At 45.5% G+C, this 15088-nt stretch overlaps 1 protein-coding gene and 1 long non-coding RNA gene across 2 annotated transcripts in view; both read right to left on the bottom strand.

Moving 5' to 3' along the window:
* The window catches only part of Abtb2 (ankyrin repeat and BTB domain containing 2), a 153817-nt gene that overhangs the window by 137440 nt on the left and 1289 nt on the right, over positions 1 to 15088 (bottom strand).
* The window catches only part of LOC120101612 (uncharacterized), a 104722-nt gene extending 89634 nt beyond the window's left edge, over positions 1 to 15088 (bottom strand). Inside the window, exon 1 of the long non-coding RNA XR_005502310.2 lies at positions 1 to 15088. This exon is cut by the window's left edge and continues 64531 nt beyond it. This is a non-coding gene — a long non-coding RNA (uncharacterized LOC120101612).

Here is a 15088-nt window from a genome sequence, read left to right as displayed (position 1 = left end):
GGGCAGAGCTGCTTACACGGCCTAACACAGAAAGAGGAGAGCAGGCTGGTAGTCACTTGCGAGCTTCTGGGATGACAACTGTGGTGTGCTTTTTAACTCTACCATCCAGGGAGAAAAGGAAGAAAAGAAAAAAAGACCACATGGAGCCCATGCCATACACATGTGATTTACACATGGCTTTACGTGCTAGCTCCCCTCCAGATCACTTCTATGATTTAAATGAACAATAGATCAGCAATAGAAAGTACAAACAGCCAAGGCAGAGAAAGAATCCCCAGTGTCATCCCTGGGAAACCCAGAGAAGGAAGGTGGAAACTGCAGCTCACGCCTGCGAGTACTGTGTCAGTCCCATCAGAGGATGTGAGACTGAGGTGTGAGACTATTGTGTCCCATCTCACCGAGTCCTTACAAGCACACCACCAGGTAGGCTCTCTGGATTCCCTTTTTACAGATGGGAGAACTGAAGTACAGAAAGGTTAAATTATTAGCTGTGTTATCTAGGGAAATGAGTGAATGGTCATGGGTTGAACCCAGGCCCCAAGTGTGAACAGATACTCTGTTCTCTCTATAGCTCAAGAGGCCTCTCTTGATTCCAAAGATATTCCTTCCAAATTTCCCCTTAGCCAAGAGCCCAACAAGGGCTCTGTTTGTCTCAATTCTCACAGCACAGGGGATAGAAGGTACACAGGGCACACGAGACACTCAAAACCTGGAACCCTGGGATACTTTCAAGAGTTTCCTACAGTCACCCAAGGTTTTGGTGGTAGCATCCCAGGTAGTGCTGACAGGCTGGCTCTGGGCAAGAGGCCCTTGAAAAAAACACACCCAGAGCATGGAAGGAACAGGCAGTTCCTCAGGGAAAGTGAACTCTAAAGAACAAACACTGTCTGATGTGACCAGGGGGCCATTCAATAAACCAGAGAGGAGATCCAGAGTCTGAAAGGAGACCCTAAACCAGAGGACACAAGTCCCAGTGACAGGAGCAGCAATAGTATCAACTCCATCCCTTTAGAGTGTCTAAGGGTTAGTCAGCTCTGCAACAGGCATTGTTCTATGCACATTTCACCATTTTGTTTAACCCTGGTGGAAACCCCATGAGGTATTTCCAAAACCATTTCACTGACAAGGGAACTTTTTCAGAGAAGCTAAGTGACTTGCCCTAGGCCACACAACTTAGAAACCATAAAACATAACCTTGTGTGAGAGTCCAAAGGTTAGAGCCACAAAAATCAATGACCTTAATCTCTCCTTCCATGAATCTTCCTGCTTCTGCAAACAGAGCGCTTTCTGAGAAGCTGGGGAGTAGTTAAAATGTTTAGACCCATGAAAACCCAGAAAGCTGGCCCAAGTGACCAGCTGGTGACCTACTGTCTAATGGCATGTTGTCTCATAGAACTGTCTGTGATGATGGACGTGCTCTATATCTGACTTGTCCAGCAGCACTGGGCATGCGCGCTGATGGCATACTGGAAAGGAGGCTTGTGTGTGAGCTGTTTAACCGTATCGGATTTTATTATGTTTAAAACTTAATGACCCACATGTGGCTACAGCCACATTATTGAGGAGTGACTTTAAAGCTTTCCATACATGGTCCTAGGCACCACAAGAAGAAGGCTGTGAGAAACCCCTGGCTTCCCTGGGGCAGCCCTTGTGTGAGTGAATAAAGAAAAATAAAACTCACTTCAGAGCAAGGCTTGGAAACTCTGCAGCCAGAGGAGAGAAACAGCCAAGTCCTAAACAAATGGCCTCTCACTACTCCCTCCCCCATAAGAGAAAAATTAAATGCAGAAAAGGCCCCAACTTAGTCACTCAGGAAAGGCTGCTACTTTCTGAGAGGACAGATGCTTCTGGCTTAGGATGACACAGGACTCAAGGACAGTAGAAAGGGAAGAGCCCAAAGAGTAAACAAGAAGAGGCCAGGCATTCTCTGAGGTGACATAAATCCAGAGGAAAATGGACTCAAGGAGCCAGAGGCCTCCAAACATTCTTCCCCTTGAACTATTTTAGGCAACCACTCAGTTTCTCGGAGGTTATTTCATTCACTTCATGGACAGAAGGTTCCAGCTTTAAATAGGCAGAGGAGCACCTCTAGCACAGCCCGTGTGGCAGGCCAGCACCCCACCAAGGCAGGCTATTTTAAGGCACCTAAATGGCTCCCTGTTCTAAGCATAAGGGGTGCTTGGGCCTTTACCAACCCCATCATTTCTTTGCTAATAAAATCGCCCTGTGCTTCTCTCCACCCAGGCACTCCTGAGGGAAGCAGGGAGGCAGCAGAGTGAAGAAGGACTCAAGCTAGGCCATCTTGTTTTTATCAATAATATCCAGGGGGTTCTCTGAGCGTCAAGTCTCTTCAGCAAGACTACATGCAATGAGTGAAGAGAATACATACAATAGCAGAACCACATGACCCAAGACATGTGAAACACACGGCCCAGGTACCCTGTAAAGCTCAGCACTGCATAGTTTACGTGCTGGACGTGGGAGTTGACACTATAGTCTGCTGGCTCCTCTGATAGAGGAGGATACATGTGTGGTTGGGAACCAAGAATCTGGAGGAAGGCTGCCTGGGTTTCATTATGTGACTTGTGAGACCTGAGCCGGTTACTTAACCTCTTTACACAGTTTCTGCATCCTAAAGATGTAATTAACAGAAGCTTTACCAGTAGATTAAACATCATGACCTCACGGCGGCACTGCCGCTTCAGATCTAACTTTGCCCTTCCCAGGTAAGCCCAGTACTCCAGGCTTCTCTTGGAGCTCTCTCGGGAACTCTGCAGTTGAAGAGAGATCCAAGCATCATAGCTAAGGGGTGAAGGAAAGCCATCAGCCTGGGTGGGGCAGAAGCAAGCACTCCAGAACAGTGATGCTCTGCCCACTAATAATAGCTAATGTCTGAGTGTTAGCCGTACACCAGACGTTCCCAAGCACTCTACCCACGCAATCGGAGCCCTTTTCCACACCATTTCCCTCAGAGTTTCTGAAGGAAAGGCCTTACATTAGTCACACACGCATTTATTCTTAAGCTTTCCAGGTGATGATACCATGAATCTATGGGTGGGAATTAATGAAAAAGCTACTTGATGGGAACTGTGATATCCCCATTTAATAGTAGAGGAAAACTGAGACGCCAGGTGGTCGGTCAGTGGCAACCATAAGATTCCATCCATATCTACCCTATGGCCCCACCTTCTGAGGAGCAGGCCCTTGGATACACACAGTATCTTATGAACACTCTTTCTGTATCAATCCTGACTCACTTGTCTGAATCCAAAGCTGCCTGAATATGGGGTCTAGTTTTTCCAAAAGTGAAGAACATGTATGTAAAGTAACAAGTAGTCCAAAGAGCAGGTGGACCTAACTAAACAGACCGCATGTTAATAATGGGAGACAGCAGAGCTCATTGCCTTCATGGAGGCTGTTGGCTGGCTCTGTCCCTGGAAGGGCAAATTAGCACAGCTATTCAATTTATTACACAACTGCAAAAGCGTAAGGTGGCCTCACCTCCTACCCAGCTTCCTACTTACTATCTCTGTAGGTTAAATTGGGGACAAACAGCCAAATCTATACTTGCGTCTCTGGCTTAGTGTTGCCCTTTCAATGCTTCAGTGAAGCCTGGCCCGTAAGCTTTACTGTCACTCAGTTTTTCCTCACATATGAGACTGCAGGTAAATACCATTGGCCCTGACTATAAACACATCCATGACCACCCTGGCCAAGTTCACCATTACCTTGTCTAAGTTCCCCCCTCTTTTACCTCAGTGATTGCAAAACCCTCTTACCCGATCACCTTATTTCTACACCTGATACTAAAGTCCATTCCCAACAGGGCAGAGAGAATATCCTTAAACTGCGAATCGATTGTGCCAACCAGCTCGTTCAGCACAGCAGTCAGCCTTAAAGACAGGGCACTGCTGTACCAAACATTGTGTTGTTTCCTCTTCTCCCTCCTTCTGTTCACGCTCATCTCAGTGCTCTCCACAGCAACCAGAACACTTACTATTCTCTCTACTGGGAGCTGCTTTCTGCAGTCATGAGGGCCCTCACTGTGGCTTCTCCATTTTGCCTCCTGTCCTCACTTTCAGCAGGGCCAGCACCTCCCTTTCAGGACTTTATTCATTTGTTCTGCCACGCTCCCTGGAACACTGCCCAGTCCACACAAAGTCTCCAGTAAATATTTGCTGAACAAATGATGCACCCCAAACTGAACTTTCCTCCCAGCTCCTAACCCAGTGCACTGTAACCACTTTCTCCTCAGAGACTAGCTAAGTAGACAATATCATCTGGGAGACTTTGCAAAGGTCCCAGGACAGGGGGCTATTCTGATGAGTCTCAGGCCAGCTTTACCCCAGGGCCTTGTACGACACTCCTGTATTGAATCCCAGCGCAGTTCTGGCTTGTCCTGCCTGCCCTGGGAGGATTAAGTCCAAAAGAACAGCTGTGAGCAATTTGCTTTCCAATTTTATCTCCATGTATAACTTGATCTTCCCAGCTCTGAGCTGAAGAAGAAGCCACCAGGTCCCCAGTTCTTACAAAGGCACCCTCCTTACCTGGAACACTTCGCTGATTTTCCTTGGGATTTGAGAGGTGGCAGGGAGGAGAAGGACATGAGCCATCTCATTTAATCTCACCTCTCACCCTAACCTTCCCAAGTCCTACTCAAACTCTGAGACTGAGGGGAGAAGGTAAAGCCTGCACACCTCAGGACAACAAGCTCTGCATCTTGGCTTTTAGAATGCCTGGCCTCCTGTCATCCTCAGTGACTCTCATTTCCCCTCCCTTTTGAAAAATCAGGCCTGCCAACCCCAACAAATAGCATTTAAAAATACCACGCTGGCTCACATTGCCTTGCTTTCTACATTCCTCACAATGCCTATCTGTGTCCCAAGTAGGAGAGAGAAGGGTGTAGGGTATTTATTTTTTTTCTCTAGCTTCTCCCCTACTATAAATACCCTAGTCTGGGTAGGCAGGCTTCAAACACCAGCTGTATGAAGTCACCTTGGGGCTGGACCTCACCACAGCGCTGGCCTGCCAGGAGCTAGACACAGCTGTCAAGCAGTTTATGTCAGCCAGAAGTACATAGAACTCATCCTTCTGAGAGAAGGCAAAGCAAAACCCAAGTATAACAATCGCAGCAAATGCTAATGTTAAAAAGGTGGTGTTTAGCCTCACTAGCCAGCTGGGTCTCAGAGGACAGCCTGCTTCAGTCTGGGCCTTTTCTTTCCTCGGGATACTAATTATGGGGATGGACCCCAGGGAAATGATTTCACAGAGTTCTTGTGGGGTCCAGAAAATTTCCAGAGACAGAAGGGCCCCTAGAGGATCTAGTCCAACCTTCTCAAACCACAGAGATCCAAAAAACTGGAGTGATTCACTCCAGTCACAGAGAGGGCAAGCTCCTGTCCAGAACTTGTTTGATCCAAGTCTAGAGTTCTCTGTGCCGGATTGTTCTAGACACTGTGTATACAGTCCACTTAGTATGTAAGCATCGACTTATTACTTTCCTCATAGAAAATACTGATCTCATACTTTAGAAGGCATAAACCAAAAAGTTTTCCACAAAAAGGACTAGGGTGTAGCTTGGTGGAAGAGCACAAGGCCCTGGGCTGGACCCAGCACTTGAAAAACAAGCTTTCAACGAAAGCTTTTGTTGGGGTGGGTTTTCCTGCCTCACACTCTGAGAGATTCAATTTCATCTCTCCCTGGACTCAGGTTTCTCTTGCCAGGACTTCCAAGCGTAGCTTCCCTATTTAAATTTTGTCCTCATGAAACTCTTCTTAGCTAACGTTTAGAAAGGAAGACCTTCAAATCATTAACCACATATGAGTCTATATGTTTGCAACACCCTCACGGAATTTATCATTTTCAAGTGACAAGAAAACTTCTTCAACACACTGGGGTCAGGAAAAGGACACACGCACACCTAAGGTGTTAGCTGAACCAGTATGATCTCTGCAGTTTGGGGCTCCACTGAACTCTAGGGAGTCCAACCCAGATGAAGATGAATTATAAAATGCTTCTATCATCTCAAGCACACAACACGAAAATCTTTATCAGTATTCTAGATGCACATCAACAAGAGCTAGGAAAGAAGCCCACATCAAAAACAAGCTGCCAGCTGCTAAGCCCTCGACTGGAGATTGAGCGCACCAAGTTAGACTTAAAGTCAGTGAGGGGGTGTAAGACCCATTTAGCTCACCTTGTTTTAGGCTGCTCCCTACTTCCACAGTGGGGAATTCTGCAAGCATAACTCAGTAGTCTGCTTTAACAAATCTACCACTCCCAATCTTTATTATGTCCAGGGCTCACTTTAGCCCTAAGAACTAATCAAGTTGGAAGCCAAGTTCAACAAGAGAAGCGAGGCTGTCCTTCAGTTCAAGTCTGCTCACTTAAAAGCCTTGTATTACTTTCACAGCGACAACAGCGGATGGGTGCATTTTTGAGGTCAAACTTTCAATCAACAAGAGGGGTAACAGGAGGTCTGGGTTGTGGTTAGGATGAGCAGCAGAGCAGACACACTCCATTTCTGAATTATAAAAATAAGTTTTGGAAAACTCTTGTCCAACATTCTGGCAGCCTTCTTCACATCTGGATAAAAGATGTGGTTTTTTTTTTCTTTTTCTTTTTCTTTTTTTTCTTTTAGCTTTTTCCTGTGTTATCTCCTCTACTCTTCCTTGTTACGTAGTTGAGCGTTCCAGCCAAGCAAGGTCACTCGCTGTCGTTCAAAATGCATGCACTGGCTTGTAGGTCTTTCCCACACTATCTCTTCTTTCCCTTTCTTGGTTGAAGCTCTGATGTCCACGTCTGCATTGGCTCACAGGCTACATTTCCTACAAGAAGCCCCAACTCCCTTCCAACCACTAGGGTGCCCACCCTACCCCCTTTGTAAAGCTTCAAGACCTCCCTCTATGGACTGGAAACTCTCTCCTCTGCAGAGAGGCTGGGTGGCTGAATGAAATTAGTTCACGAGAAGTCCAAAGATGGGTGACATCGTGTGATAAATGGGGGCTATCAGCACCGCTTCCATATTGTTCTAAACAAGATGCCAAAGTTCTTTGCAGCTATCCACATGCATGCTATGCTGTCCCTCTTGGATCATAAACTCCTCGAAGCAGTGCTGCTTGTCCTCCAATCCTTCTTGCTTGCCTTGCACATAGCCACTACTCAGCAAAGTAGATCACGGAGGGTGCTGGGGCACTTTTCAGGCTAACTTGAGCTGTTTCTCCATCATCCCCTTCCTACTCAACACACAGCTCCAAATAGACAAAGTTGAAACTGGATTTAGGTCTTTTTAAAAACAGGCAAAGCCAGGCATGGTGCTACAGGCCTTTAAGCCCAGCAGTCAGGGAAGTTTAAAAAAAAAAAAAAAGAGGGCCAGGACCTTGAAGTGATCATCCCCAGCTACTCAGTAGGTTCTAGGCATGTCCAGTTTACTAGGACTCTGCCTTAAAACAAACAAAAACAATCAATCCAGGTATCCACATCACAGATGAGCAAAACAGGAATCACCTGCCATCTGCATGGCTCAGGGATTGGATTCAATAAGCCAAATCCAATATCTACAAGAAAACTGCCCCAGAGTCGGGAGCATGGTTAAACATGCACTGCTCTTGTTATCGTGACAGAGGTGGACACACACTCAGTGGGAGAACGCTAACCTCACTGCCAGACTGCACTGTCCTAGGGACAGGCTATCCTGAGCAGAGCGCCAAGGTGCTTTTCCAGACTCCACAACTTCTTCCTACCTCCGGAAGCCAAGTATTAGTCATCAAGGAGAGCCTTGTGACTAACACTTGCAACCTGGGATCTGGGTCATGCTCCACCCTACATGAGAAACTCAAGTAGCACGAGTCTTTAGCAAAGGGGGAAAAATTAATGCATTCTATTAGAGTTTGTATTTTTAAAAAAGTCTCTTATAGAGATGCTTATTAAATATTCACAGTCATCCCATGAGTTGGCTATTACAGTCCTACCTTACAGAGCAGTGTTTTCCAGTCAAGGGTGAATTTGTTCCCTATGGAACATCTGCAGATGTTGGGAGATAGTTTGGGTTGTCACAACGACTGAGGTAGCAGGAGAGTGTTATGAAGCATCGTACGATGCATAGGGCAGCCTCATGACAAAACATCATTCAGTACCAAATGCCCATGGTGCCAACTCTGTTCTAGAGAAAGAAGCGAAGGCACAGAAGTTAAAGAATTTGTCCTACATCCCACAGTTCACAGATGACGCTAGCAGAAATCACGCTCAGCAGCTTCACCCCAGGCTGTGCTCTCTCTAAACCCTCTGAATCCATAACATCCCTGGGACATTGAATATTCATCAGGTACAACCACCCTGAGCAGAATGGACCCCTCTTCGGGTAGCAGAAGAAAGAGACTTGGGGTGCTTTGCTTGGGGACGTAAGTTCACTAACAGTCAAAACAGTTTGGGCAGCTAAACCTGTGCTCTAAAAGCCAGATCACCTTGGCACAGTGCTGTGCTGATTAGTTTTTGTTCTATACCCCTAATACCAAATACGGTGGCCTGGACACAGTGGTGTACTTTAAGGAAATCAATGCACCCTTCGGAAAGGCTCTTCTGGGCCTGGAAGGTGGCTCACTCCGGCTGGCTCACTAAAGCCAGTCTAGCCTACTCAGCAAGTTTTAGTCAGGCCACAGAGAGACTGTCTCAAAACAGGCAAGGTGGACAGCACCTGAAGAATAACAGCAAAGGTTCAAGACTTCTGGATTCCACATGCATACCCACCCACATATACACATAAACATATGCATTCCCAGAGAGAAAGGAGATGGGATTGGTTGATTCTTCTGCACTGCTCCCCCAACTCCTTGAGTACCATTGGCCTATTAAAGTAGCTTTTCTGTTCGGTCCCCAGCTCCGAAAAAAAGAAAAGAAAAAAAAAGTAGCTTTTCGGGTTCCCCCTCCCTTGCATTGTTCTCTCCCTTGCATGTCCATGCACCCCAAGTTCATTCATCCCTTTTAATCAAGGAATATCACTTTGGCAACCCTTCAGTTTTTCCATATAGCTGAATGTATTGATCATTAGCAGCTGCAACTTGGTAAAGCACTCCCCTCTGGGGCAGCCAACCTCCCTGCCCCTTCAAGAGTAGGAATAATGGTGCCTTCAAATCAATGTCATCATCACCAGTGTACACTCTCTGGGCCTGAAAAGCATTGGCTGGTCTGAGGAGTTTAAAATGCTTAGACATAGTAGGCCATTCACGAATAACATCTATAAGAAGCAACAGTGTTGTTTTTTGACCCAATCTGACATTTGAAGAGAATCAAATACTGACCTGTTACTTCTGATTCTATGGTTCTTTATAGGAAAAGTGCAGACTTGGGGTTTGAGCATTTGCCCAGCCACCATCACTGAGCTGTGAAACATGAGGTGCTGAGGCTCTCTCTGTGAAAAGAATCCTATGCACAGCAAGTTGATGGGAACTCACAAGACTATTGATCAGAAAACTTTCAACTCCATCCTCCCCTTGGCTGCTCTGCTGCCTACTGGATATCTGCTATGAACCACCACCACGCTAGGTATCCCACATTAAAGGCATCTCTCTAACCGGAAGCCCTTCAACTCACATCCCACTTGTCTTATCTCAGGACTTGGGAAGCAGCTAGGATTAGGATAGCCACCAACTGAATGATGTCCTCCCTGTGGTATGCCCACCCTCAAACAATGCTCTGTTCACCAAGAGCTTGTACTTCTCTACTCTTAAGGAGAAGGGTTCTTCTAACATGTAAAAAGAACTCAAATGCAAATCTTAAGAGTGAAACACACTGTGTGGTAAAAACCTACAGGCAGCCCGACACTCCAAGAATATCTAAAAGTTAGATATTGTGCAGGCTCAGGGGAGAAAGTGAAGCCTCTAAGGTCACAATCTGATGGAGAGTAGGAGCAGAAAATGATTCGAGAACATACCCTGGGTGCTGTAGAAACTTCAAGGACACTTGGCTCTTCCGGCTGTGAGTGGGGAAGTCAGGTAATGCTTTCTAGAGGAAGCCTAACAATTTCAGCTTGTTACTCATGCTACCTAAGGCAGGGGCTGCATTTCTGGGCAACCGGGGGATGTGGGGAGGATAAATTAGTTTTCATTTCCAAAGCTTGCTTTGTTTCAGTTCTGCAAGCTCTCTTGGCTATAATACAACAGTCAGAAAGAAGGGAGGTGCCCTCCTCGCTCAGTCTACCCAGGTGTTAAAACTGATTAAACAGCAACTCACAGCTCAATTAACCCTTGCTCCTTTGGCTAATTATCCCAGTGGAAAATCCATCCTACAATCTCTTTGACAAATGAAGGCTACAGCCAGAATTTCCATCCCTGCTTTAGACACAGCCTCTTTATTTCTTGGCTGCAAATGAGATGTTGATACTTGTCTTGGATGGTAAATAAGTGAATAATTCAGAAAACTCCTTAGTCACTGTTTGCAGCCAAAACACTCCTTAAGCAGTAGTGTTCATATTATCAATTACTACTAATGAAATATCAGAGAGGCCTTCCTTGATCGCCACTCTAATTGTCCCCACCTATCCTATTATCTGATCCTAAACAAACAAGTAAGCAAACAAAAAAAGAAAAAAGAAAAAAGATAGAAAGACAGAAAGAAAGAAAGAAAGAAAGAAAGAAAGAAAGAAAGAAAGAAAGAAAGAATGTCACTTGGTAGGAGGGGACATTAAGTCCATGGGTTAGAGGCCAGCCTGGGTTTTATAATAAGATGGTGTGTGAAAAAAGACCAATACACACACACACACACACACACACACACACACACACACACACACACACAAATGGCTCAGTAGGTAAAGGCATACACCACCAAGTCTAACAAGCCAAGGTCAATCCCAAGAGCCCACAGTGGAAAACATTCACTCCAAGCTGCCCTTGGACATCTACATGCACCATAGTACCCGAATGTCCCCAACACAATAAATAAATACAATTGAAAAAATTTAGACCTGAACAATACCACCACCATTATTAAGAGTAAATCTTTACTTTTTCTTGCCCCTCCCCCACTGGATTATATATACCCTTTGAGAGAAGGACCAGCACATCACCACTCAATCCACTGCAGTTTTAACTGTGGGGTGCAGTCAGTGGTGAGTAAGTATTTGTTGATTGCATTACTGCTATTTATTGAGCCTTCACTACCTGCTAAGATGTTTATGATTTCTATCCTCATGCCAATCTTATGAGTTAGGTATTATTATCCTCCATTTTACAGATTACAAAACAGAGGCCTTGAACTATTAAGAATTTTGCCCCCACATCCATCATAGAGGTAGGCTTCAAGCTCTCACATTTGCCACTGTGACAAGCATGTATACACTTCACATACAGTGCTGGGATGAAAACGTTCCCGCCACTATCCCACCATTTAACTGAAAAAAGGAAGCTGAATTCTCTCGATGGCCATGACCACTCATGAAATCTTAGTAAGGGAAATGGCCAGGAAGGAACCTAGAAAGGCTGTTCTGAATCAAACCTGCACCCAGAGTTCCTTGAGAAAGAGAGGAGAGAACTCAGGGAGGGGAATGGAAGAGAGATGTTTCTGTTTTCTGCCAGCCCCCTGTTTATAGACACCGCTCTATTAAAGAGGTTTCTCTGCTTCTCATAAGGAAGTCATGAAGATCTCAGGGTTTAATGACACTGCCCTAGGATCCAAGACATCAATACCAAATGATCAACAATGTATAACTCCTGCTGGTCTATGGAGCTGGGATCCTATTTTATAAACACTACAGAACTTTTATCATCCATCTCAGGCTGAACAAAACCATATTTGTCTGGCATTCTGAGTAATGGACAAGAATAGATGGATTAGAGCTCTTAAATTCCTTGTTGGAAGACATTAAAAGTTTAAGAGCTCTATATAGCTGAGTCAAATGCATGTGTCCATGCTGTGTAATTAGCAAGTACAACAACAAAACATATATAATTTAAAGGGAAGACCCAGCAGGACAAGAATACCAACCAGCACTCTCCCTTCCCATATGTAGGCTCCCACTTGGTCTTCAGCTGTATAAACTGTGGCCTTGCTGGCTTTGGGGCCACTTTAATAGAAAAAATGTTTAGAGCTCTTCCTTTCTTTCCTAAGTGGTTTAGGCTTCTCTCTGAAGACAGCTTTCCAACATATGCAATTCATTGTTTGTCTAACAAACACTCATTTCACTGTCTAAGGGGATTTAATAAATCAGCCTAGTCACTGGTTAGTGAGACCACCCCCTAGTTTTTATGTACGAGAAATGGGCATCAAAGTTACAAAGGGGAAGGCATCAGTTGCCTCTCCGGGAAGAGTGCCTTAGAGATCATCGAACTCAGAGGGAGACACTTTGGCGCTGAGCATCCTAGGTAAAGCAAGTGTTCCTGACTGTTGAAGGTGTGAGGGGAAGGTCACATCGTGGGGACAAAAACCCTGTCATGCAGTAAAGAAGCCCCAAGGGGTTTCACAAGCAATGCTCTTTGCCTGTGTGCCCTTAGATGAAACGATCTCTGGCCACTTTGCACTTGCAGGCACTTCAACAGGCAGCTGCTCTTCTAAGCCTTGGTTTGCAGACAGAAAAAGACCTTCAGCATGCTGGGCTCTGGCTGGGCATGAGGACAAGCACAGGCTTTGTTTTGTACCCACCGTTAGTCTAATTCGGCTTATGCGGTTAGGGTTTACGTGCCTTCCCTCCAGGTTTGGTCCAGGCCCCGCTGTACTGAGGGCTTCCCTCAGTACAGAACTCTTTCCCCTGGGCTATGACAACTGGATGGAAATCCCCTTGCCCTCCACTTCCTCTCCTGGAACTGGTGTTCCCAGTGCTGAAGCCACAAACTTAAAGTATGAAGCATGATTATCAGTGGTGACATCATCAACTCTTGGATTGACCTCAACTCTGACCTGAGAATGTTGACCTAAGAACTCTGATTCCAAGAATGTTCTGTGGAAGTGCCAGAAATGAAACCCAAAGCAAGGAATATCAAAAGAAGCTCCACTGAGTAAATACTGTGTCTTCTGAACTGAGCCTACCAGGTCAGTTGCTCTCACTGAAGACTGATGAAGCATGCCAGGTTCAAAGTCCAGTTTTATTATTTAGTATCTGTGCCATCTAAGCAAGGGACTGAAATGCTGAGCCCCTTTGCCCAATGGGGTAACACTATAGGCACTTTATATCTTGAAAAAAAAAACAAAGCATTTACCTGTTCTCACACCACAATCAACACAGAATGTGTACTTTTCTACCTAACAAAGTGCGGGGACTCCTCCACTGACAAGCAAACAAGTGGAAAGCACATACACCTGGGTGTCCTCTAGTTCAACTCAATTAAACCCTGACACTGTGAGGAGATAACCTCAGGTCTCCTCCTCATCGAAGGTCAGTCTAGCCACAAGTTCCAGGAATTTTTACCCAGGCTTCCCACCAACAGGCTGAACAGCCATGTTTCCACAATACTCTCTTCTGGTTAGTATGCTAGAGTGGCTCACCGAATTCAGGGAGGCACTTAGTTTATAAAGGCAACAAGGCTATAGGTGAAGCCCCTATAGGAAAACATATGGAGGAAGGTGAGCCCCTTGCCCTTCTAGTGTTAAGCTATCAGATGCACCAGGAAGCTTCTCCTCTTGAGGGTTTTTTTTTTATGAAGACTTTATTATACATGCACGATTGATTAAAATCTTGGCCATTGATTGATCATCACTTTAACCTTCTGCCTTGCCTCTCTCCTCTTCTGGGAGGGTGGGACAGAAGTCGGAAGGTACTAACCCTTTAAAGACTGCTTTATTCTTTCTGGTGACTAATTCCCACCCTGAAACTACCTACAGGTGGCAAACTCTTAGTCATTACCATACAAGAATATATTTTCATTTTGGAGATTCCAGTAATTTTAAGAGTTGTATGCAGAGAATGGGAACAAAAATCCTGAACACACAGGTCACTGTCCCACACTGCCAATACAGATCGGCTAATGTATAAAAGCGGTCATCGTATACAAAGTGCTAAGTACAGTGGCTATTACTGTTGTTCTAAGTTTTAGCATTCTATCTTTTAGCTATCACGAGTATGTTAAGTCACATCTAATTCTGACTTTTATCCCTTTCCAGAATCCACCTGGTCTCCTCCACTGCTTGTCTGACACTGAAAGCTGCACACAAAGTGACCCTTCCAATCGGACCATAAAGTTGGGCCACCTTAACCCCTGGAACTGGTGTCAGGTAAGCAATTTGCTGCTGAATGCATGTCATGCCCAAACTCCCACAGTGAACGAATGGCAAGTGCTTTGTTTTCACCGTTGGCAATGAAACCTTGCATGCCTTCCGTTGGGATGCAGCCACCCAGGGCTTAATTTTCCAGACTCCACGCCATGCAGCTGCCCATCCCCCAAACTCCATTCCCATAATGTGGTTTACTGAGCCTGTCATCTTTCCTTTCAGGAAAGCCTAAAAGGTTGTGCATTTAATTCGACATGAGGTTTTAATCAAATGCTTACTTGGCTAATGACAGCTGGAAAATTCAGCCCCAGAAGCCAGCATGTGGCTGTCTTTCTGGGAAGGAGATTCAAGAATCCCTGGTTTCCCTCACCCCTGGCATATAGTATATAAAGAGCTGGGAGCTCCCCCTCCACCTCCTGTCAAGAGCCCTAACTCTGAACATCATTAAGTCCTAGGTACAGCACCAAAACCTGGGCTTTCCACTCTCCTCTACTCAGCCCATTTATCCAAGGCTCAGGTTTTGAGAGTACAGATCCTTGCTGCCACTGTGCTGAAGAACCACAGTGAGGGTGAAAATAGACTCCTAGAGATCCAACTAAACAGGGCAAACCATAGCAGGGCTGCAAGCCTCACTTTAGAGAGTGGTTCAGGAGTAGTTTGGTCCAGACACCCATTCTCACCCAATTAGCGCACAGCCAACAGAACATTAATCACAACTTTATCCTCCAAAAGTTAAGAAACCTAAAAACAACCTTTGACAAGATTTCCACTTAAGAATTCTCCCAGAATTCCATTTCTCTCAGAGACGTGGTACACTTCACAGCTTGCGCCTAAGAAATCCCATTCCTGGGGTGGCCCACCCAGCCTGTTTTCCTCACCCACACCCCCTCGT

This window comes from Rattus norvegicus, chromosome 3 (genome assembly GCF_036323735.1).
Source record: "Rattus norvegicus strain BN/NHsdMcwi chromosome 3, GRCr8, whole genome shotgun sequence".
NCBI lineage: Eukaryota > Metazoa > Chordata > Mammalia > Rodentia > Muridae > Rattus > Rattus norvegicus.
Note: the sequence above shows the minus strand (reverse complement) of the source record. Positions and strands in the feature narration are given on the sequence as shown.